This window comes from Podarcis cretensis (assembly GCF_951804945.1).
Source record: "Podarcis cretensis genome assembly, chromosome: 6".
In the NCBI taxonomy this organism is placed as follows: domain Eukaryota; kingdom Metazoa; phylum Chordata; class Lepidosauria; order Squamata; family Lacertidae; genus Podarcis; species Podarcis cretensis.
The window spans coordinates 25552528-25574691 of record NC_137175.1 but is presented as its reverse complement, the minus strand read 5'-3'; the positions used below and the strand labels follow the sequence as shown (position 1 = coordinate 25574691).

The window sequence follows — 22164 nt, the reverse complement described above, 5'->3', positions numbered from 1 at the left end:
TATCCACAGAGCCTCTTTTAAAGGACTCAACCTGTATATATATATATATATATATATATATATATATATATACCGTATTTTTTGCTCTATAAGACTCACTTTTTCCCTCCTAAAAAGTAAGGGGAAATGTGTGTTCTTCTTATGGAGTGAATGTAGGCTGTGCAGCTATCACAGGAGCCAGAACAGCAAGAGGGACTGCTGCTTTCACTTGTTTTCCTCCTCCAAAAACTAGGTGCATCTTGTGGTCTGGTGCGTCTTATAGAGCGAAAAATACGTGTGTGTGTGTGTGTGTGTGTGTGTGTATGCCTAATATGCATATTTTTGTGAAGAGATTTTCTATAATATAATGCATTTTATATGTTATTTCACTGATATAGGCATTTTATGCACACTTAGCCAAGTCTTTAAACTGAATTTCTCCCTGGTCCCCACTTGCAATCCTGTGCACACTTACTTGGGAGTAATCCCCAGTGAAACCTGCTTCCAAGTTCCAAGTATATAACCGAAGGATTGTGCTGAAAGGGATCAAATTCTAGTAGCCAACTGGAAGACATGGCTGCAACTAGAAGTTTAAAGAGAAATTAAATACTGGAAATAAATGATGTTTCCATCCCATATCTTAGGCACATATGATCTTGGCTATATTTTATATGGTATTTTTAATACAAAATTTCTCCCAAATGCTTTCTAGCAATAAATTATACTCCCGGAGAGTTAAATAATAAGCAGATATTGGCTTCTGTTGACATTAATATTGACTAAGCTGAGCAGAGCTCCATATTTTCTCCTGGATTACTATAAATCAGGACATTTGCTGAAACAAGACAGCATTTGTACGAACACATATATTCCAATTATATTCAACAGGAATTCCTGGGACCAGTGGCAGAGCTTCATGCTCTGGCACGGGGGGGGGGACAGTGAGAAGGTGGGGCACACCCCGGGGCTGTGGCACGCTGCCTGCAGGGGCATGGCGCCCAGTGTGGGCAGGGAACAGCCATGATGGCACCTCACAGGAATCACACTGCCAGGGGCCATGCGCTTCCCCCCCCCCCCCCCGCACTCCTCTTCCTCTGCCATTGCCAGGGACTTCCCTATTTCATTTTGGCTGTGCATGCAGGCTGGGCTGGTATCAAGGGTTGGAATGCTTGGGTATCTAGTGATGGCCCACACCTCAACAGGAGTTCCGCTGACAAGAGCCCCCTGGACTTGTTCTTCCATTTCACAATTGCAGTTTGGTTCTTTGTTGTTGTTGTTTAGTCGTTTAGTCATGCCCGACTCTTCATGACCCCATGGACCAGAGCACTCCAGGCATTTCTGTCTTCCACTGCCTCCCACAGTTTGGTCAAACTCATATTGGTAGCATTGAGAACACTGTCCAACCATCTCATCCTCTGTCATTCCCTTCTTCTTGTGCCCTCAATCTTTCCCAACATCAGGGTCTTTTCCAGGGAGTCTTCTATTCTCATGAGGTGGCCAAAGTACTGGACCCTCAGGATCTGTCCTTCCAGTGAGCACTCAGGGCTGATTTCCTTCAGAATGGATAGGTTTGATCTTCTTGCAGTCCATGGGACTCTCAAGAGTCTCCTCCAGCACCATAATTCAAAAGCATCAATTATTTGGCGATCAGCCTTCTTGATGGTCCAGCTCTCACTTCCATACATCACTACTGGGAAAACCATAGCTTTAACTATACGGACCTTTGTCGGCAAGGTGATGTCTCTGCTTTTTAAGATGCTGTCTAGGTTTGTCATTGCTTTTCTCCCGAGAAGCAGGCGTCTTTTAATTTCGTGACTGTTGACACCATCTGCAGTGATCACGGAGCCCAAGAAAGTAAAATATCTCACTGCTTCTATTTCTTCCCTTTCTATTTACTGGTGATGGGACCACTAAGAGGTTCTTTAATTCCTCCTCATTTTCAGAGAATGGCGGTGGTGATATTGCGGCACAGTAGGTGCAATTACATGCTTGTACATTGGCCTGACAAGGAAGAATGCAATAGCATTGATGAGGAAGAGGAATGGCAGCAGTTCTAAATTCATTGAGACAGGAAGGACCATGGAGGGCATCTTGCCTGAGGAACCTCCAGAACTTAGAGCTTTGGTATAGCAGCCCTGCTATTTGTTGCAGCTTCTCTGTGTTGGCAGCCTTTGGAGTTGCTCTTCCCATGGCTCCCTGGCCAGGCCCGCTCAGTGAATTGAGGGCATTATTTGCTTGGGAGCAGCCTTGGCACCATTGACACTCCATGCCAGTTCTGCCCAGGCCTTTTCTGCAGTGGCTTATTGTTTAAGGAATGGTCTCCCTAGGGAAACTCGCCTGGCACTTTTGTTACATATCTTTAGGCACCAACTAAAACCTTTCCTCTGTAACCAGGCCTTTGGCTAGTCAAACAATCTATGGCCTTTTAAACTGTATGGGGGTGGTTGTTTTTGTTGGTTACTATGTTATGTATTTTTTGTGTTTTTATATTCTAAACCACACTGTGATCATTGGATGAAGGTCGGTATAGAAATTTAATAAATAAATAAACTTATTATGTTGGCAGGAATCAATTTGCCAGATCCAGTAAGATGAGTGCTGGCTAATCATTGCTATAGCAACATATTATGTGAATGTGCAGGTATCTGAAACAGTTCATCAGTTAGATGAGGATTAGTTTGGGGGAGGAGCATGGAATATCACAATCTCTGAAATATATTGTACTTGTGAATTTCAAAAGGCTTTATGGGGTTCTTTTCTTCACTGAAATTGCAAGCCGAAATTACAAATTCAAGGGGAAAAAATATTATTTACCTCCTGTGGTGCAAATAATCAGTTTTGTAGAACTCCCTTCAGCTTGTAGCAATGTGTTCACCTTGGTGGAGGTCATTGTCAAGTTGTCTGCCAAGCATGTTAAAACATATTCTTCACATGCACAGGCATTTTTGAGAGTAGGTCCATCAGAGACTCAAAATACGAGAGAGGAAAGTTTTCAAAAGATTAGAAGGGAAACAGAGTTTTAATTTACAGATGGGTGAGCAGCGTTGTGTTTGCTCTGAAAAATATTGGTGCCTCTTCTACTCTCTGAGCATGACCTGGGCCTCTGTTTCCCATCTTCAGCCCTAAGTTCTGTTATTCAGGCAATGTTCACTCCATACATATAAACTCCATGATGCTACTTTAAACACTATTGTTCCGTCAAAGAATTCTGGGAGCTATTGCTTGTTAAAGGTGCTGAGACTTGTTAGGAGACCTCTGTTTCCCTCTCAGTGCTGCCCTTCCCAGAGTATCTGGGAACTGTAGCTCTGGGAGGGGAATGAAGGTATCCTAATAAGTTTTGGCACCTTTAACAAACTACAGCTCCCAGAATTCTCAGGTGGGGTGGGAGACCCATGACTGTTTAAAATGGCATAATAGTTCATTGAATATATAGTGTGAATGTAGCCTTAGTAGAGCCATTGGGGGCAATGGGGCACTGACCCACGAACTTCAGTCTTCCCTCAGCCAGCTCCACCTGCCTGCCAAAGGGTGGCACTAGGGAAAATCTTACTCTTCCTCTTCCTCAGTATCAACGCTGCCTTGGTGGAACTCACGGAGAAGAGGATGGTGAAAAAACTATTAGTTGGTTCCAGCAGTCATTGACCCTGGCTTCACTCTCTGATTTCTGCTCTACCTATCTTGGTGGGCACCAGCCACCACTGCTGATATTTTTATATCCATAATGGCACTACCCACATATGAGAAGGAGGATTTAGCAGGCTTGGGCAGAACCCCAAGGTTTGCAGAAGTACATTGCATCTGTAGGGAAAAGCTCTGAGTGAGAGGTGCAAATCAGCCGAATGAGCATGGTCAGTGGCCATGGAATGATGATTGCCAGAACAGAACAGAAAAATGGTGGGCCAGTTAGAATGAGAGAGTGCTTCCTGCATTCCACACTGCAACAGTTGATGGTTGGCTGCACTCAGCCAATTTCATCTTCAAAGGTCACGAGTGCTGGTCCTCCCCTGCCTGAAAGGCCCAAAAGTCTCTTCACCCTGAGGAAGGAGGACAAGGCAGTGAATAGCTCCAATGAAAACTGGCAGGTGATACAACTATCCTTAGAGATGATGCACCTTATTCGCAAGAGGAAAATGTTGTGCCATTTGCAAGCCATGAGGCAGCCCACCATTCTTCACTGAAGCCCCTCCACCAGGTGCTTCAATTTCCCCACATGAGATTTCCCCCACACACACCCTTGGTGGGAGAAAAGTATAGAACTGGAAGAGAGTCTTCAAGTTGGGCTGTTATCACCATGAGTCTTCTCGTAACAACTCAAGTAGAGGGCCTTGAACATAGGAAGAACCTGCCTGCTGGATTAGAGCAAGGACACATGTAGTCCACTATTCTGCTCTCACATGCCCAAGTAAATGCCTCTGGGAAGCCCACAAGCAGACCGTGAGTTCCATAGTGGGAAATGCCTTTGTGTTTATTTTTTTTAAGGTTGTTTCTCCAACTATGAGGATTTGCAAATGCTCTCCAAAGAAAAGAAATTAACCTTGCAGTGATCAGGCTCCAAAGAACGAAATCACCACTAGGCTCTTCCCTTTATCTTAGCAAAAGGTTTCAAGGGCCATTTTCAATACAGTGGTACCTTGGTTCTTGAATGGCTTGGCTCCCGAACAAATCGGCTCCTGAACACCGCAAACCTGGAAGTAAGTGTTCTGGTTTGCAAATATTTTTCGGAAACCGAACATTCAACACAGCTTCTGCTTGAGTGCAGGAAGCTTCTTCAGCCAATTAGAAGTCGCACCTTGGTTTTCGAATGGTTTCAGGAGTCGAACGAACTCCCGGAACAGATTAATTTTGAGAACCAAGGTACTACTGTACAGATATAAACTCTTGTTTCACAGAAAGAGGTGTAGGTTTGCACCCTGTTTAAATAGATAAATCATACACTTTAAATATATATATTTGTGTGTGTGTGTGTGTGTGTGTGTGTGTGTGTGTGTAAAATCTGGTTATCGTATAATTGATTTGAACATAGCTCTGACCTACAAACTGCATACTTAAAACAAAAATACACTGCATATAAAAAAATCCATTCCAACATGCAGAGGGGGTAGAAATCATGTTACAATTTGTCATTAACAATTACTAGACAACCTACTGCAAGCCACCTCTTGCAGAGGGTCTTTTTCCTCCACAGCGACAGGAGGAAGCAGGCTGAGTTAGCTACAAGAAGCAGGTGTTGTGGTGTTGCTCCCTGCGGAGACTATTTCAATACCCAGATGTCATTAGCGCTATGAAACAGTACATTGTAGTACAGTGAGTGCGTCACATTGCACTGCTTGCTGTGGCACTCTGGAGCATCCTGCAATAGATCACTGTAGAATCCTGTCAGGAAAGGTTGCTGGGAAGGAGGGAGGGGTTAGTCAATAGTAGCAGAGAAGCATTGTAGCGGAAGGGGTGGGGGTGGGGACATGAAATTGCTCAGGTAGCCATAGCTACAGCACCTGGTTTGCCTTTGCCTATTTAAAAACATTCAAAGAGTGTACAGTTTTCGGAGACTGAGTTGGTTTTGTTCCATATCTAAGTACTGCATATAGAATTCCTCGTGTTTTAACTTCCATCCCTTTTCACCTTTGCCTAGGAGTGAATGAGAGTAGAAAGATTATAAGACCGAAGTAAACTTGAAGGCCACATTCACACCATTTATCTAAAGCATTATAATACCACTTTACACAGTCATGTGGTTTGTCCCACAGAATTCTGGGAGCTATAGTTGCCTAAGTAGGCTGAGAGTTGTTGGCAGAGGGCAGAACCTAATCCAGCCCAGCCTAGCCCAGTTATGGTGCAAGACAGTACAAAATCAAATCTAGATGCTGGGCATCTTCCAGTAGGCTCTGCTAGGTGAAAAAATGGCATCTCAATAAAGGCCTAGAGCCATCTGAAGCCATTGACTACACACACACACATACACACACACACACACACAAACACACACACACTGGGATCACTATTTACAATATCTATAGGCCCCATAGCCTGTTCTGTAGTCTCATGCTTCTGCATGGTGCTGGAGCAAGAGAGGCTACAGGGGAATCGCCCTCAGGCTCTGAGGCTAATAAAAAAAGTCATGGCCTCAGGCCAGGATGGTGTAGAAGATGGGTGCTGTGGGCTCTTTCTTGATGACTGCTGTATCATATGAAGCAAGTGTCCTTCTTGAGCCATCACTGAGAGCCTGGTGGAGAGAACATGCATTGCAGAGGGTTGGACTAAATGCCTCTTGGGCCCCTTCCAACTGTACAATTCTATGAATCTGTGACAATGCCGAGTCTTCTTGGCTAGAATGTCTTCAGCCTCTCCATTGCTGAAAGGGGGGGGCACTTGTCAGAGGGGAAAGAAACACTTCTGAACAGAATCCCTCGGTTCATCTCAGCACAACAGAGAATAAGAGAAGTGTGGCGAAGTCCCATTGAAATGCTCTCTGGGTACGGAGGCGATGGATATGCCCCTGCCGTCATCACTACTCATACTGCAGGAGATTCGACATTGTGTTAATTGATGTAGAGAGCCGCTTTCAATAAAACCACATTTCGAAAGTTTCAAACAATGCATGTTGTGTGATGGATGGCCCTGGCCGCCGCTTTGCTTGCTCAGGTTTAACAACTAGACTCTTTAGGCAAAACTCCTCTGTCTTTTCTGACTCAATCGAGAAAGCTCCAAAGAAGCTGAACTGTGAAAAGAATACTAAGAGCCGAAAATTCCATCCAGGGGACAGGAGTTTTCCGAGGCCTGTTTGGCTTGGCCCGCCTCTGCCATTCCTTTCTCTCTTTCTTTGGAAGTGTGAAACTGGTTGGTTGCTGGTGTTTGTTCTGTGGTCGATGCTAACTGTTCCATCTGTGTAAACTCTGTCCTGCCAGCCTGGGAATTTAGCAACACTTTCTCTTCAACTGTATCTGAAGAAAATGAAAGCCCAAGTTAAGTGGCACTTCGAACCTTTGCAAACATATAGATAATTCAGAAGTGGGTGGGATATAAGAGCAAGAAGGTCACAATTGATCCTCTCTGACTGCTGATGTTACTGATGTCTACAGCAAGTAATGCAGAAGCAATTTTCCTTCCCTTTTTTTGTGGGAGGGGGTGTCTTACAATGCAGCATACATACTATACGCTGGAGCTAGCCTTGAACCTCTCCACACTGCAGGGGGTAGACTGTAATGTCAATGTTACTATGGGATGGTAGGAAAATTTGGTTCAGTTTGCATTTGAATTTAAACCTAAGCTGCATTCCCACAACAGTTTATTCTGTTTCCCCGAGCTTTATCTGTTAATCGTTGTATTATATTATATTTCACATGACACAAAAGCCACTTCTGTAAATCTAGCAGAACATCTAGCACTCATTTCCATGTTAATTGGTTCCCAAAATGATCTGTTTGCTAACCTGCTTAATGCAAAAAATAAAAAAAATCACAGGAGTAAAGTGATGAAATTTAGGATTGTGTAGCAGCGCATGCTTCTCTTCTGTCATTTTCATGTGTAAATCACAGGCAAACAGAAGCGCCCATGTGCAAAATGTTTGGGGGAGTTGCGAGGTTCGTTGTTGTGCCACATCAATTAGTGTGACGTGCCAGAATATTGGTCAAAAAGTCAAAGTTCCATTTATGCAACAGGTATTGCGGTATGAAAGGAAGATTAGAAAATGGGACAGAAACGCTAGCACTCTAACAGGAAAAACTTACTCAATAGTGCATAAAGATGCACACATCTGTGAAAATAAACCAAACAAGATCTACTTCCAGTAGTCTTCCTCCATGAGAGAAGAGTTCCATTAAGGTTTCACTGACAGAAGACAGGGAGTGGAAAAGTCCTTGGCAATGACTTCTTTAGGTCAGTGCTTAAGTTGCTTTTAGCTACAACTACAAACTCAATTAGAAAGTCATTTCAGCACTAATGAAACAACAAATGGCTAAGAGTTAATGCACTTAGCAGGCCATTAGTCCAGTACAAAAAATACAACTGTATAGCCAAATCAACTGGTAGGGCAGTAAGGAAAGGGCAGAAATCAAAGGCTACAAGTGGCCAAAATGTTGACACTATCTTTCCTTCTGTCAAACACAACCAGTTTAAGTCCTAAGGCTACACTTATATAGCCACTTACCAGGGAGTAAGCCCTATTGAATTCAGTGGGCCTTACTTCTGAGTAGACATGTATAGGAATTCAAGGTTTGGAAACTAATTACCTCATGGTTTGGAAACTAATGGAACTTATAAGCACACTAGGAGCTTGTGTCTTCCATGTTCTGAACAGTATGGAATAGATCACTGATGAAGAGGACTGTAGGTTGTGGAAGCTTGTACCATTATACATACGTTGTTACAGCACACCACTGGCATGGAAACATGTTTAAAAGTTGTGGTAGTGGCATGCCACTTTACTGTGTAAATCAGGGATAGGAAGCCTGTGGTCGTGCTGATGTTGCTGCACTACAACTCCCATCATCACTAACCATTGACCGTGATGGCTGGGGCTGCTGAGAGCCCAACAACACCTGTTGGGGGGTACAGGTCTCCCATCTCTAGTATAGCTAAAGATAAGCTCAGAGCAAAGATCAAGACTCTCATCGTGCAGATGATCAAGTCAGCCCCAATATTTTTAAGGGTCAGCAAACCATCCCAAAATGCAAAGCTTAATGAGTGGCTTTGGTAAATTCACCCTGTCTCAAGACTCTCATCGTGCAGATGATCAAGTCAGCCCCAATATTTTTAAGGGTCAGCAAACCATCCCAAAATGCAAAGCTTAATGAGTGGCTTTGGTAAATTCACCCTGTCTCAGTTCCACATTTTGGCAATTAGTGATGTTACCAAAGTAACTATCATAACTATCTGGTATGCAATACACATTTTCCCACCTCAGTGCCAGGATCTGCTGAGCAGGTTCCCCACGTGGCGTGTTATCAAAACTTCATATTGCAACATCATCATGTAAGTGAAGTATTTCAAGGTTGTGGACTGGCCCTGCCCACTTAAACTGGGCACTGGGATCTCACTGGCAGAAAGGATTCCTTTTTGTAGTTGGAACTTCCATGGCTCCTGGCTTGGCCCCCTGATCTTGACTTCGTTGCTTAACTCTTGATTCCCAGTTTTCCTCTAACATTCAAAATACTCAGTTGTGATATATTAGCATTTTCCTTTAAGGCTCTTCTGCAGCTCAGGGTGTGAAATGTGATGCTGCAAGGTTTTGTGCAGGAACTGACTGGGTTAAACAAGCCAGGTGCCAAAAGTCAGATGCTTTGTACGTGCACAAGGAAAAGTTCCTTACTGTTAGTCAAGCTAACACTCTTGTTGATTGCTGTGCAAGTACATGACCAGGCCACCTGACCAAACACCCTTTTGTGTTGATAGAAAATACATTCTCCATTTTGGTCCCTTCTCTCAAATGTTCTTTGCAAATGTGTTATGTGATTGCTGGCTCCATCCACATTTTGGATCCTCTCTTGTTCCTGAGAATCCACATATAGGGTAACATGCAACACTATAAATGTGTGAACCAGGAGGCAACCCTCAGAAAGCAGATGAGTTTCTGAATGCTCAGCAGGGAAGCTTGCAAGTACCAAGCTGGCAGAATTCAATTTGAGCCAAGGGGAGATCTCCTCCAATGGAAATAATGATGACCAACCGTAGAGAGTTCTTGTGGTGATGACTAAATCCCACATTCATCCAAGCCATCCCTGAGAACAACTGTGTAAAAGTTCCCACATCCCTAAATATCTTTCTGATCAATTAAAAATACTTTGCCAACGGTGTTCTCACCAAGATGGGATTACAAACACCTGGGGAAGGTTGTCTTTAGTAGACCAATGACAACAGTTGACCACACAACTTTTTTAAAAAAGTTGCATTACTGGTTGTGTGGTTCACTGGTTGGTGCCCTGCAGAGTCCCTAAACCACAGATGATGCACATCTGTGTCCCAAACACTAGACTGTTCTCCAAAAACCCAGCTTCTAATGGTAATGTGTGATTCAAATCCCTAATTTTGAAGGGTTCTAAAATACATATGAAACCTTCATCAATAGAGGAGGTTCCCTGCTTCAGAGTTTGCCGTTCAACTCATGGAGAGTGACAGACACAGCAATGCAAGACTGGGTCTTAGCATGCTCATCCTTGCTTACTTTGCTCACGCATAAAAACTACACATGAACAACACACCCAACAGGACTACAGTGTGTTACAGGTCTCCTTAGGGGGATAATTGCCAAGACAGGCACTACCTCCTCTCTGGTTGTTTCCAAACTACTTTCTGGCTGCATTAGGAAGTTGGAAAACTCACCTTTCCATGCAAGCAGCATACCCAGACATTTTAGAAGCAAAATGGGACAGAAGAACCAATGCTCAGCAAGCTAGATCTGTGTTCTACTTTCTGCAACTGATTTTATTTTGTACAAGCAAGTTGCTTTGTCTCAGAGTTGCAGGCTTTCTCTGTATGTCAAGTTGGCACAGTGGTAATGCTAATACATGTAAAGTACCTTGTCCATGTGTAGAAAAATGCATTCGTCCTCTGTCTTTCTCTCTTCTCAGTCTGCTGCTGTAAAGTCATCAGCAATGTTGCATGCTGGGAAGCTGGTTGCATTTTGCCTACAAACCTACTTTCAGATTCAATTAGGGATCCTCTCAACTGCCTAAAGAAAACTCTAGGGGAGATTCAGACTGAATTCTGTTGATGAGACAGGGAAATGAACATGTCTGCCTTCATTCAAATGGAGAATTTCACATTTCAACCTCATGTATAAATTGTGCTATAGTGTTCCTAGCCTATTTCATGGAAGGAACAGGGTGAGAATTTGTTTCACTTTCAGTTCAAGTTCATGGTCATCCTTGAAGCATAAAATCATAACAAACATAAAAACGGTAGAGAGAGAGCGCAATATTGTGATGCTGTAATATTCTCTCCTCTCCATGTACAAGAATCAAATAGTTTTCAATTCAACCTGTTACTAGCTGGCATAGCAGCACATGGGACAGGCATGTGCACTATATTCTGAACATATGGATGACTTTCTTAGCATTTAAACAAAAAATGCCATTGGCTAGATAGCCACAACTAATTTGCAGTATGCTGTGCACAACACAGAAGGAGAAAACAAGCTACCTGAACTGAGATAGTTACAATCTCAATTTAGTCACAAGACAGGGATGAGACTGGTTGGAGCACAGATATTTTACTACTACTAATACTACCTCTTACTGCTAGATTGGTTTATATCTCATCCTTCTGTCAAAGAGCTCAGGCCACCATACATAGGATTATTCAGCTAACAACATTTCTGTAAGGTAGGTGAGACAGAAACTGGCTCAAGGTCACCCAGTGAATTGGGATATGAACTCCCATGGGATATTTTTCTCCCATTTGATTCATAACTGTGTATTAGTATAGAACAGGGATGTATTGAGTGGAAATTTCTGATTTAGAAAATCTTAGTGGGTACTGAGAAGGCAAAACATACCCCTCCCCAACTCTTAGTTCCTCAGGAATCCCCCAAAGCAGACATTTTATGTGTCCCCAGCTCAAGCTGGCCCTTTTTACACAATAAATCATTTTGTTTCTCCTAGGATGCACAACCTGATTCACCCCCCTTCACTTTAATCTTGAGGCTGTAAAATGTGAGTACTGATCCCATCGTCATTTGACCACTCCTAATTAAACACCTTCAGTTTCAATCACTGTATTTCATTTTGGCTGGTTCCAAGAGGATATTGTTTTTAGCTCCAAAGGGTTAAAGAGGAAGGGAAATGTGCCAAATTTGGGTTGTTAGACAGTGGAGAGAGGAAGAAACTCTGAGGGGGCCCCACCAGAATTCTATTCCACAATAGAGAGCAACTCACTGGGATCAAGACTTGACCGGAGCCACAAAGTTCACTTAATTAATGGAGGTCTTTATGGCTGAATCACAAGGCTTGGCATTAAATGAAAACTTGTGCATTTATTTTAGTAGTTTGGTAAGGACATATCAAAAACTATAGATTCTGTTCAAGACCAAACAGCCTGTTGCAAGGTTTAACTGGCTAAGCACTCAGATGAAGTGCTTTCTTTTGAATGGCCTGACCCTCTTCCCCTTCCCCCACCCATGCCTTGCCTAAGCATGGTAATAAATGGTCTACTAGCACAATCCCGATTAGGGGGCCAGGAGGTTAATCTCTGGGTCTCTATCTGATAAAGTCTGTATCCAGACACTGTACTACACTGCCTATTGAGAATCTTGGAGATTGCTGGTTATTTAGTGTCGGCGTTGGATTGAGGTGTACAGTCTGCAGTCCTGGCTCAAACGATGCGATCAATCTAAGTCAGCTTTGCTCTTTTCTTATTCCATTTTGCTCTGTCCTCCCCTCCCCTCCTCCTCTCCTCTGTTCCAGTGATTAAAGATGCAGTATCCCAAGCCATTTACTGACAGTGCAGAACACTGTCTGAGGCAAGGCCAGTCTGTCATGTTAGACAGTCTGGAGGAAAAGAGAAGAGAAAGAAAACTCTTACTTACACAAACCACTAAGCCCTTTAGACTTAATTCATGCGGGGGGGGGGGGAGAAGACCCCTGAAAAGAGGCTTCATTTTATTGCACAGCTTTTCATGTAGTTAATAGATTTGTCGTCTTTGCATCCCATAGGGCAGAAATTGTTTCGAGCCTGCACATCAATGCATCAGGGAAGATGTTGCAATTTTATTCATAAATCTTACGTCTGGCTTTATTTCAAATGGAATAGGGTAGAAGAGGATCAACACTAACTGTGGCATGAGGCCTAGGTTGGGATTCCCATCAACTCCATGGCAAACTCCCCTCCTAGAGTCTGAAGATTGACTCTTTTTTTCTGGCAACGCCACATCTTCAGAGATATTTTTATATGATGAATGATCTTGAAGTAGCACCTCTCAATGTTTTCACTCTGATCAGAAGGCATACAGGCTGGGTTTCAGAAAACCAATAGCTTCCATTTGCATGGACCTCGTGAAAGAGGAGTGGATTCTATTTAGTTCACATTTTAATGCTAACCTAGCTGATTTGTGCTTTCCCAAACAATACATGAACCAAAATGATGCTCTCTTTTCAAATGTGTACTTCTCTAAATGTTGTCCTAAAGTTATCCAACCTAACAAAATGTGTACAAAATGCCCATAAGGTACATAAACTGCATATTTTAGTGAAAATAACACACACATAAATTGTGCAGAGATGGAGAAGCAGCAGCCCTCCACATGTTGTTGGATTATTGACCGTTAGACTAATGCCTATTGCCCATGCTGGCTGGGGCTGATGGGATTTGCCATTCTATCAACATCAGGAAGGCCACAGGTTACTCAGCCCAGGTTTAGTACTCTGTGCTATAGTGCTCTATTCACATCTATCCTACATATCAGACGCTATGTATGTGTCTTTGCAAATGCAGCCAGTTAGATGTTATTATTACAGACCAAAAAGACACATTGCAATACATAAAATACAAAATTGCAGCCAAGCATTACAAAATTGCAAACTAAGAAATAACAATAATCAACATAGCAGGTCTAAGAGACACAGCAGTCTTCAGATACTTTGTCAGATAGTCAGTAATAAATGTATTGGTCCCCTCAAGGAAGGTATTCAGAAGGGTATCTTAAGATCTAGAGATGTAGCTTTACAGACCTATGCAAGTACAGGAAATAAATAAGACTTTTAAAATTGTCTGGATGGCTTCTCTATTTTTTAGTTTATAATATTGAAAGCCAGGAACACCAAGATACTCAAGGTCCCAGGCCTCAGAGAAGTTAGGCTGGCCTCAACTAGAGCCAGGGCCTTCTCGGCTGCGGCTCCAATCTGGTGGAACGCTCTGTCACAAGAGACTAGGGCCCTGCGGGACCTGACATCTTTCCGCAGGGCCTGCAAGACAGAGTTGTTCCACCAGGCCTTTGGTCAGGGCGCAGCCTGACTCCCTCCTCTGGCAACCTGCACAGAATCTTGCTTAATCGGTTGCCATTAATTTGATTTTAATTAATTTTATAATGAAATATTTTTGAATGTGTGATTATTTGATTGTTTGATTATTTGATTATTGTTAGCCGCCCTGAGCCCGGCTTCGGCTGGGGAGGGTGGGATATAAATAAAATTTATTATTATTATTATTATTATTATTATTATTATTATTATTCAAACTGGATGTAATTGATCCCAGTGCCCATCTGAAATAGTAGTGATCAACCCTATTGACATTCCCTATTGTCAATTACAGATGTCAGTCATGCTGATTCAGCCGGCCTGAAATATCTTTCTGACTGAAAGCACCCTTTAAGAAAAGAGGGAAAGGTTAAGACATTAAGGTTTTAATAATTATTAAAAAATTAGGAAACTGAGAGATCAGTCAGCCTTTGTCTAGCATGCTGGAAGCATGAATTCTAATCCCCACAGCGATATAGCCCTTTCAAAAGTGAATTGATAATAGGTAATAACTGTTCATTGCTGAAGGAAAAGTAGAACCTGGGATGTTTCAGGATCACAACCCAAACTTTTGATGGCCTTGCCTTGGTGTATCTAGTGTTCTGTAGACTTTTCTGGAGATGATGGCATCCAGTGAGGAGGTAGAGTAGAAAATGGGCAGGAAGACCCTATGTCTTTATTGATGAAATTGTATTAGAGGCAGGGGTGATATGCTGAGCACTGCAGGCTATCCCTACTTCCAACATTCCCCCATTAAGCTTGCAAGTGAGGGTGAGCAATTGGGCACCAGCAGTTTATGATCTGCTGCATACCAGCTACGATGGGACACCTAGAAAAAAAGAGAGTTTGGCATTTCCCATGGTCAGATTTTCACAGAGACCTCTTGTATGGTGGCATGGCCATTTCATTTGGAAGAACCCTCACATGGTGGGATCTGGTATCTATCATGCCAAGGCAAACTTTAGTTTTTAATGTAGCTTATAAAAAATAATAATCATAGAATTTTAGAGTTGGATCGCCTAGTCCAACCTAATCCCACGCACTGCAATGCAGGAATCTCAGTTAAAGCATCTATGACCAATTGGCATCCAAACTCTGTTTAAATACTTCCAGTGAAGGACAGACCACCACTTTCCAAGGGAGTCCGTTCCACTGTCAAACAGCTCTTTCCATCAGAAGGTTCTGTCTGATCAGAATTTCCTTTCTTGGAACTTGAAACCATTGATTCAAGTCCTACCCTCCGGAGCAGGAGAAAACGAGTTTGCTCCATCTTCCATGTGGCAGCCCCCCCTTGAGATATTTGAAGATGGCTTTCATATCTCCTCTTTTCTAGACTAAACATACCCATCTCCCTCAACTGTTCCTCATAAGGTTTGTTTTCCAGACCCTTGATCTTTTTGATCACCATCTTCTGCACACGTTCCAGCTTGCCAATATCTTTCTTAAACTGTGGTGCCCAGAACTGGACACAGTACTCCAGGTCTGACCAAAGCAGAATAGAGTGGTACTATTATTTCCTTTGATCTGGACTTCTTGTATCTGGTTTCTGTGGGGAGGAGAGACATTCACATGAAATGCTTACCACATGGATCTGGGGTTGTAAAACCATCTCACTGTAAGTTTACTGTGGCAAAAATGGCAAATTGCGAGAAAGCATATATCACTGCTACATGCTTCAACCCGAAGAATGGTCTCCCTAAAAAAAAAAAAAAAATTCCCCTAATAACTGACTAGGAGTTCATTGCTTTAGGTTTGTTTTTGCTTTTATCGCTGGGGAAATGTTGCGGTCTTCTGTGTTTACACAGCTAAAACATTACAAAGTGCTATTTGGAGTAGACGTTTAGCTTGTGAGCCCAAGCTGGAAACCACCAGCAATGAAGCCACATTTAATACTGGCTTGGTGATCTATACTATAAACCTGCTGTTCGAAAGAAAAATAAAAGTTATGCTTCAACATGTGTATGTTCTCCATATGCATCATTCAAGCCTGGGATTTCCTAGTGTGCTGCCGATCTGGAAGGCAAAATATTGGGGCTTATTAAAAAACAATGAATCCTGCCTATGTGTTGTTTATTTTCTTTAGGGGTTTTTTGTTATTATTATTATGGTTCTTGCTTAGCACGACATCTTCCATCTGAGAAATCCATTAGCGCTGGAAAGATTGGGTAGTTGCATTTCACTGGAAAGGAGATGTGTTTGCTTTCTTTGGACAGCCAAGGGCTGTAAGGAATATATATATATATAAAACACAAAATAAGATGAAACTCCAAAACCCCAAGCTTGGGCTTCTCTCCATAAAGCCTCCTGCAAGATTTATGTGTGTTCATGAGCGAGCATCCTGTGGTGCGATCCTTGAGCCATATCCACACAAAAAGTTTGGAAGCCTCAGATATGTGACCTTAAGATATCCGGACAGCCCCTGTTTGCTCACAGCGTATGCATAGGAAACTGCAGGACAAATAAGTATTGAAGCCCACATGCAGGAAGGTGTGATGCTGGTGACAGAAGCCTCATGACAGACTGTCCCTCCAGAACTGTCTGTCACATATCCATTGGCATGTTAACGCATGGAATTGTTGGTGGGGCACAGCTCACAGATAACCGGGGCCGTATTAAATCACACCCAATCACATCAAAAATGGTGTCAGAAGTCCTCTGTGTAAATAAAAGAGAATTTAAAACATTCAGAACAACCCATATAGTGATTCTATGTGTCCCTGTAATCTGTTGACCATTCTGAAATTTGGACTGTGCCAAATCCAAGCAATTATATGGACCTGCAAAAAGGTAAAGGAAAAAAAGGTCAAGAACTCCTGGACATTGGGGCGACTATGGGGTTGCAGCACTCATCTTGCGCTCAAGCCGAGGGAGCCAGCATTTGTCCACAGACAGCTTTCCGGGTCATGTGGCCAGCATGACCAGACTGCTTCTGGCAAACAGAACACCGTGACGGAAACCAGAGCACACGGAAACACCATTTAGCTTCCCGCCAGAGTGGTACCTATTTATCTACTTGCACTGGTGTGCTTTCGAACTGCTAGGTTGGCAGGAGCTGGGACAGAGCAACAGGAGCTCACCCCATCACAGGCATTTGAACCATCAACCTTCCAATCAGCAAGCCCAAGAGGCTCAGTGGTTTAGACCACAGTGCCACCCATGTCTTGGACTTGCAGGACTCATGTCATTAGCATTCTTAGCCCTCACTCATATTTCAGGACCAAACCCTTAAGCGTGAGTCCTGGGAGGGGGGTGTTTGTGAGTCAACAAAGCAAACAATGATGCAGATGTTTTTAAAGAAAAACAAAATGGGGGAAATGTGATGGTTGAAAAAGCATTATTCTGGGACCCCTGCCCTCATCTGCTATGTGTGCAGTGCAGCTGAGAGCCTGGTGGGAAACCAAGCAACATATCAACATCTGTCAGAGCTTATGCTTTATTGACAGAGATGCTGACCAGCAAACATATTAAAGTGTGGAGAGAGAGGGAGAGAGAACAAATAGGCATTTCCCAGTACAAACATGAACTTCAGATGTAATTTCCCCATAACTTCTCCATTTGCACTGCTGGTCAGGAATGGGAAAACCTGAACTGTCCCATAACATGTGGGGTTTGTTTGGTTTGGTTCACTGAGCAGCTGACCCTCAGAAAGTGTGACTTATAGGCAGTTGCACATAAACCACTTCAGGTGCAGGAGGAGGAGGAGGCTGTGATTGATGCCAGGAACTTGCTGAGCTGAGGTGAAAACTGTTTGCATAACTCAATGTGGCGTGACGTATAAGCCCTTCCAGTTACAAGGTGCTAGCGCAGCCCCTGGCATAAAGGCTGTACTTTCCTAGGTTAAGAGGGTTGAAGCATGATTGGGAAGGTTGTTGTCTTCCTCTGGCTTCATCAGTACACTTGCAACATGAGATACTTGCCTCCTAAACAGTGCAATTGTACACAATCCCAACACCATTGGTAATACTGCAATGACTTGGATCCTTTTCCATAATTTGGGTGATTTATACAGACACAATCATAAAGTTATTTCAGTGATCATTATTTCCACCCCTGTAACTTAACAGAAATCAAGGGGAAAGACGGAAAAGGAAAATACATGTATAATCTCTTTCTCTCTCAAAACACAACAAAACCCTCTAACATTACTTTAATAAACTTACATGGCAACTTACAACATAGACGTCCAGTGTTTAAAAATGAAATGAACAAAAATAACAGCTCATAAATGTATAGTAAACAAATTAGGGAGCCCCGAGGCAGAATGGAGGGGGGAATAAATTATTGAGGGAATTTACTATGACCCAACACAAAATATAATGCCAGGTTTCTGAGCTCTGGTGATAGATGAGTCTCTTTCTAATATGATGATTCGCAATTTGGAAGCATTGCGTATTCCGTCTGAATTATGCCTGGGCCTTCCTCATCCACTGATTGCTCTGGCTGCAAGAGCCACGATGCACACATTAAGGATGGGTAAGAAATTAATTTGGCTTGCATGGTAATTGAAGCCAACCTCATTCCCATTTCCGAATTTGAACTGAAACACAGCTACACTTCAAAACTATAGTTCCCAGGATGCTTTTTTTGGGGGGGGGAACATAGCTATGGAATGCCACAATAGTGCTCTAAATTTATGGTGTGCATATGATCCCTTCCATGCTGCTTCACAAAAAAATATTAAAACAAGAATTGTATCTTAAAATGATGGTGTTATATACAGTTAAACTCAGTACAGATAACCACTGCAGTAGCTAAAAATACACTGTGTCCTTTGATTAAGATGGAGCTGGGGGCGGGACATCCGCAGAGATGCAAATTGCAGGTAATCCTTAGAAGAATCTGCTGAACTTTAAGGGGTGCTGGGCAGTGGACCAGGCTTTGCCGAGAGGTGACAGGAATTTAAGCAGAGACCATAGTTCCTCCTGCATGGCAGGACCTGCATTAAGCAGAGCAGCAGATGATCTCCAGGTTCCTCCCCAGCCCTGAAACTTTATGATTCTCTGATGCAAACCAACATAGGAATCAATATTTTAACAGTAGAGCTGACACAAAAGGAGTGCATTGGCAACACTCATTAAACCATACAAATACATGATCAAGTGAAATACTTCTCAGACGTGGTTGGGAAGGATCAGGGAGTCACAAGTATTATGCATGAAGCATGCTCATGGATCAAATTTAATAAGTAAGGTGTGGTTATACAGTGGTACTTCGGGTTACAGACGCTTCAGGTTATAGACGCTTCCGGTTACAGACTCCGCTAACCCAGAAATAGTACCTCGGGTTAAGAACTTTGCTTCAGGTTGAGAACAGAAATTGTGCAGCAGTGGCGCAGTGGCAGTGGGAGCTAATGTAGTATGTCAGGTTAAGAACAGTTTCAGGTTAAGAACGGATCTCCAGAACAAATTAAGTTCTTAACCTGAGGTACCACTGTATTCGAGGAACATAATCTACCCAGAACTTCTCCAGCACAAGCCACTTTTTAAATGATCAGGAGTCGCGGTGCTTTTCTACAACTCTATTTCAAGATGGTCAATTATGCAAATCTTCATGATAGATTGTGACGATAAGGTGCATAATCTATAGATCTCATTTTGAAGAGAAAAAGATGGATCCATGAAGAGACAGGAATTGTTGGTAAGCCACAGATTGACTACCATTCTATAAATGCAATGCATAGTCTGATGGGTTTATCCTGGCAAACAAACTGGTCTCTGGATGCTGCCAACTTTGCTGTATTCAGATTTTGTTTACATGCATTTTTGTTCCAGTTTCTATTTACTACAGTATGTTAAATTAAGCAGGCTCAATTATATTAATTGGTCCATATGAATTGGGACAGCTACAATGTTTGAAGGCTGAAAAGGACCAAAATTGCCCGTGACAAGAGACTGCCAAGCAAGGGCTGTTTTTAAAAAAGAGAAGTGGCAGCAATTCCTTGGTCAATGGAGAACTTAGGAAAGGAAGAAATATCTGAGGGACCCTGAAGAAACATGATGTGAAACATACCTAACAACATTTGACTACCAGCTGTGTGATCTAAGCACATCAGCTCAGAATTAAGTCCTGCTGGACTCAGCTGGTAAGTGCATTTACCGTTGCAGCCCAGATGAAGCATTATTTATACAGGGATGCTCCATCTGCCCCAGGCTACACCCATTGCCCATTGCCAGCTTAGCTCTGCATTGCCCTTATTTGCTTTTGGCTGGTTGGAGTATGTCATTAAACTGTGATAATGCATCTTCCTTGTCTAGATGGAGGTCAGAGAGATGTATCTGGGTGGAAGTGTAGAAATCTCTAGCTTTCATGTGGCCTACTATACAAAGGTAAGAGTCACAACCTTTGCTCCAGTCACATTTTGCTTCCAGCTGTTGGACTGTGACCCCAGAATGAAAAATATTCCCCATCCAATTGTGAACATCTCTGAAGCGCATTAGCCAAAGGTATCAGTCTTGCATTCTGGGTACCATTTCCTCAAAGAGCAACATTGGGATAACTCATTTATTTCCAGGAGTCCATCATTTCCATCATTACAATGCCATTAAAGAAACATCCTAGTCAACTTCAGACAGGGCCCACCCTACCATTAGGCAGAGTGAGACAACCACCTCAAGCTTTGCCTTACCATACCCACCTTTGCCTCACACTTAGGAGCCTGACCTATGATTTGACAGTAACCAGGAGAGATGGGTTCTATTGTGCAGGTAGAGAACCTGTAGCGCTTCAGAAGTTGCTAGACTGCAACTCCCATCATGACTATTGGTCATGCTGGTTGGGGCTGATGGGGACCAACATTATCTTAGAATGTTACAACCCTTCTCCATAACCCTGCTCTAGAAACTCCCAAGAAGAGCATGAGGAGAACAACCAAGGATAACCCCCACATTGACCGTGCATCATGGGGACTGATTTTATTGTGCCAGCCAGCAAAATTTTCGAAGTGGCCTAAGCCCCAATCCTGTTTCTTCAGGTTCAATCTCTATTCTTTAGTTCCTTCCTGAACAGATTAATGAAGACTTAAGCGCTCCGTCTCAGTGGCAGTGATGTAAAACGGCTGCTTATTGCCTGTTCCATCTCAGTGACTTTTATTGTGATACTTAAACCAAAATGGTGAACTATTACACTTCATAGCCTGCAAATAAAAGTGGAATGTTAAAAAGGAGAGGCAGTAACCTCCGATCCAGCCAAAATGGCCCCTAATGTCTCAGGCTCGTAATCTTGAGACAATTTTACACAGTTCAAAAGGGTCCAAGAACACAGGCACGCTCAGAATGTGATTCCCTTTAACTGCAACAATGAAGTGCTTTTTATTCTTCTTGCTTTGGAAGACACTGGATCATAATTCTAATGGGTGGGGGACATTATCATTTCAGAGAATTAGTGATGCTATCTGTGATTTATGAGAGTAGTCTTCCAACGTGTTTATACACCCATCTCAGCCTGTCAATCCCATCTCACTCCCCTAACTCAAAACCCAAATACCTTCCAATTCCTTTAATCCCTTAATGTAGTTTATGTTGTAGATTTGTACTTATTGTAAGGCATAGAAAAGTGGGCAGGAGGGAGAGAGGGACTGGCCAAGTTTGATCTTTTAATTTAAAATGGGATTTATAAAACTGTTTCCCGTAGTCTTTGGTGTGTTTTATCCATGATTTTTGTGCCTCGCTCAAGAAAGATTGGACAGGGGAAACAAGTATCCAAAAATAAATGTTATATATATTTAATTGCCCAGATTGAATACTGGACTTCTTTTGCCATCAAATTCTAAGGTTTGGTTTTGGGAAATGTATGGTGTATGCACAGCCTCAAGTCAAAGGTGAATTTACCCATTGCTTGGTCCCAGCTCCTGTCAACTTAGCAGTTTGAAAGCATGTCAAAAAGTGGAAGTAGATAAATAGGTACCGCTCTGGCAGGAAGGTAAACAGCGTTTCCGTGCGCTGCTCTGGTTTTGGTGTTCCGTTGCTCCAGAAGTGGCTTAGTCATGCTGGCCACATGACCCAGAAAAACTGTCTGCGGACAAACGCTGGCTCCCTCAGCCTGTAAAGCGAGATGAGCGCCGCAACCCCAGAGTCGGACTTAACTATCAGGGGTCCTTTACCTTTACCTTTTTAATCAGACCAGCATCTCATAACATCCCAGAAAACCTTCCAGATTTCAGGCATGCTAAGGCATGCTAGGCCCTCTTGTGCCATGCAAATCAACATGAGATGGAGCTCACTTGTTCTCAACCACAGATTAG

At 42.8% G+C, this 22164-nt stretch overlaps 1 long non-coding RNA gene across 1 annotated transcript in view; it reads right to left on the bottom strand.

The window, feature by feature from the left end:
- LOC307218102 overlaps positions 1-16929 on the bottom strand; it is a 99063-nt gene extending 82134 nt beyond the window's left edge. Inside the window, exon 1 of the long non-coding RNA XR_013839770.1 lies at positions 16891-16929. This is a non-coding gene — a long non-coding RNA (uncharacterized lncRNA). The remainder of the gene's footprint in view (positions 1-16890) is intronic.
- Positions 16930-22164: the final 5235 nt, after the last annotated feature.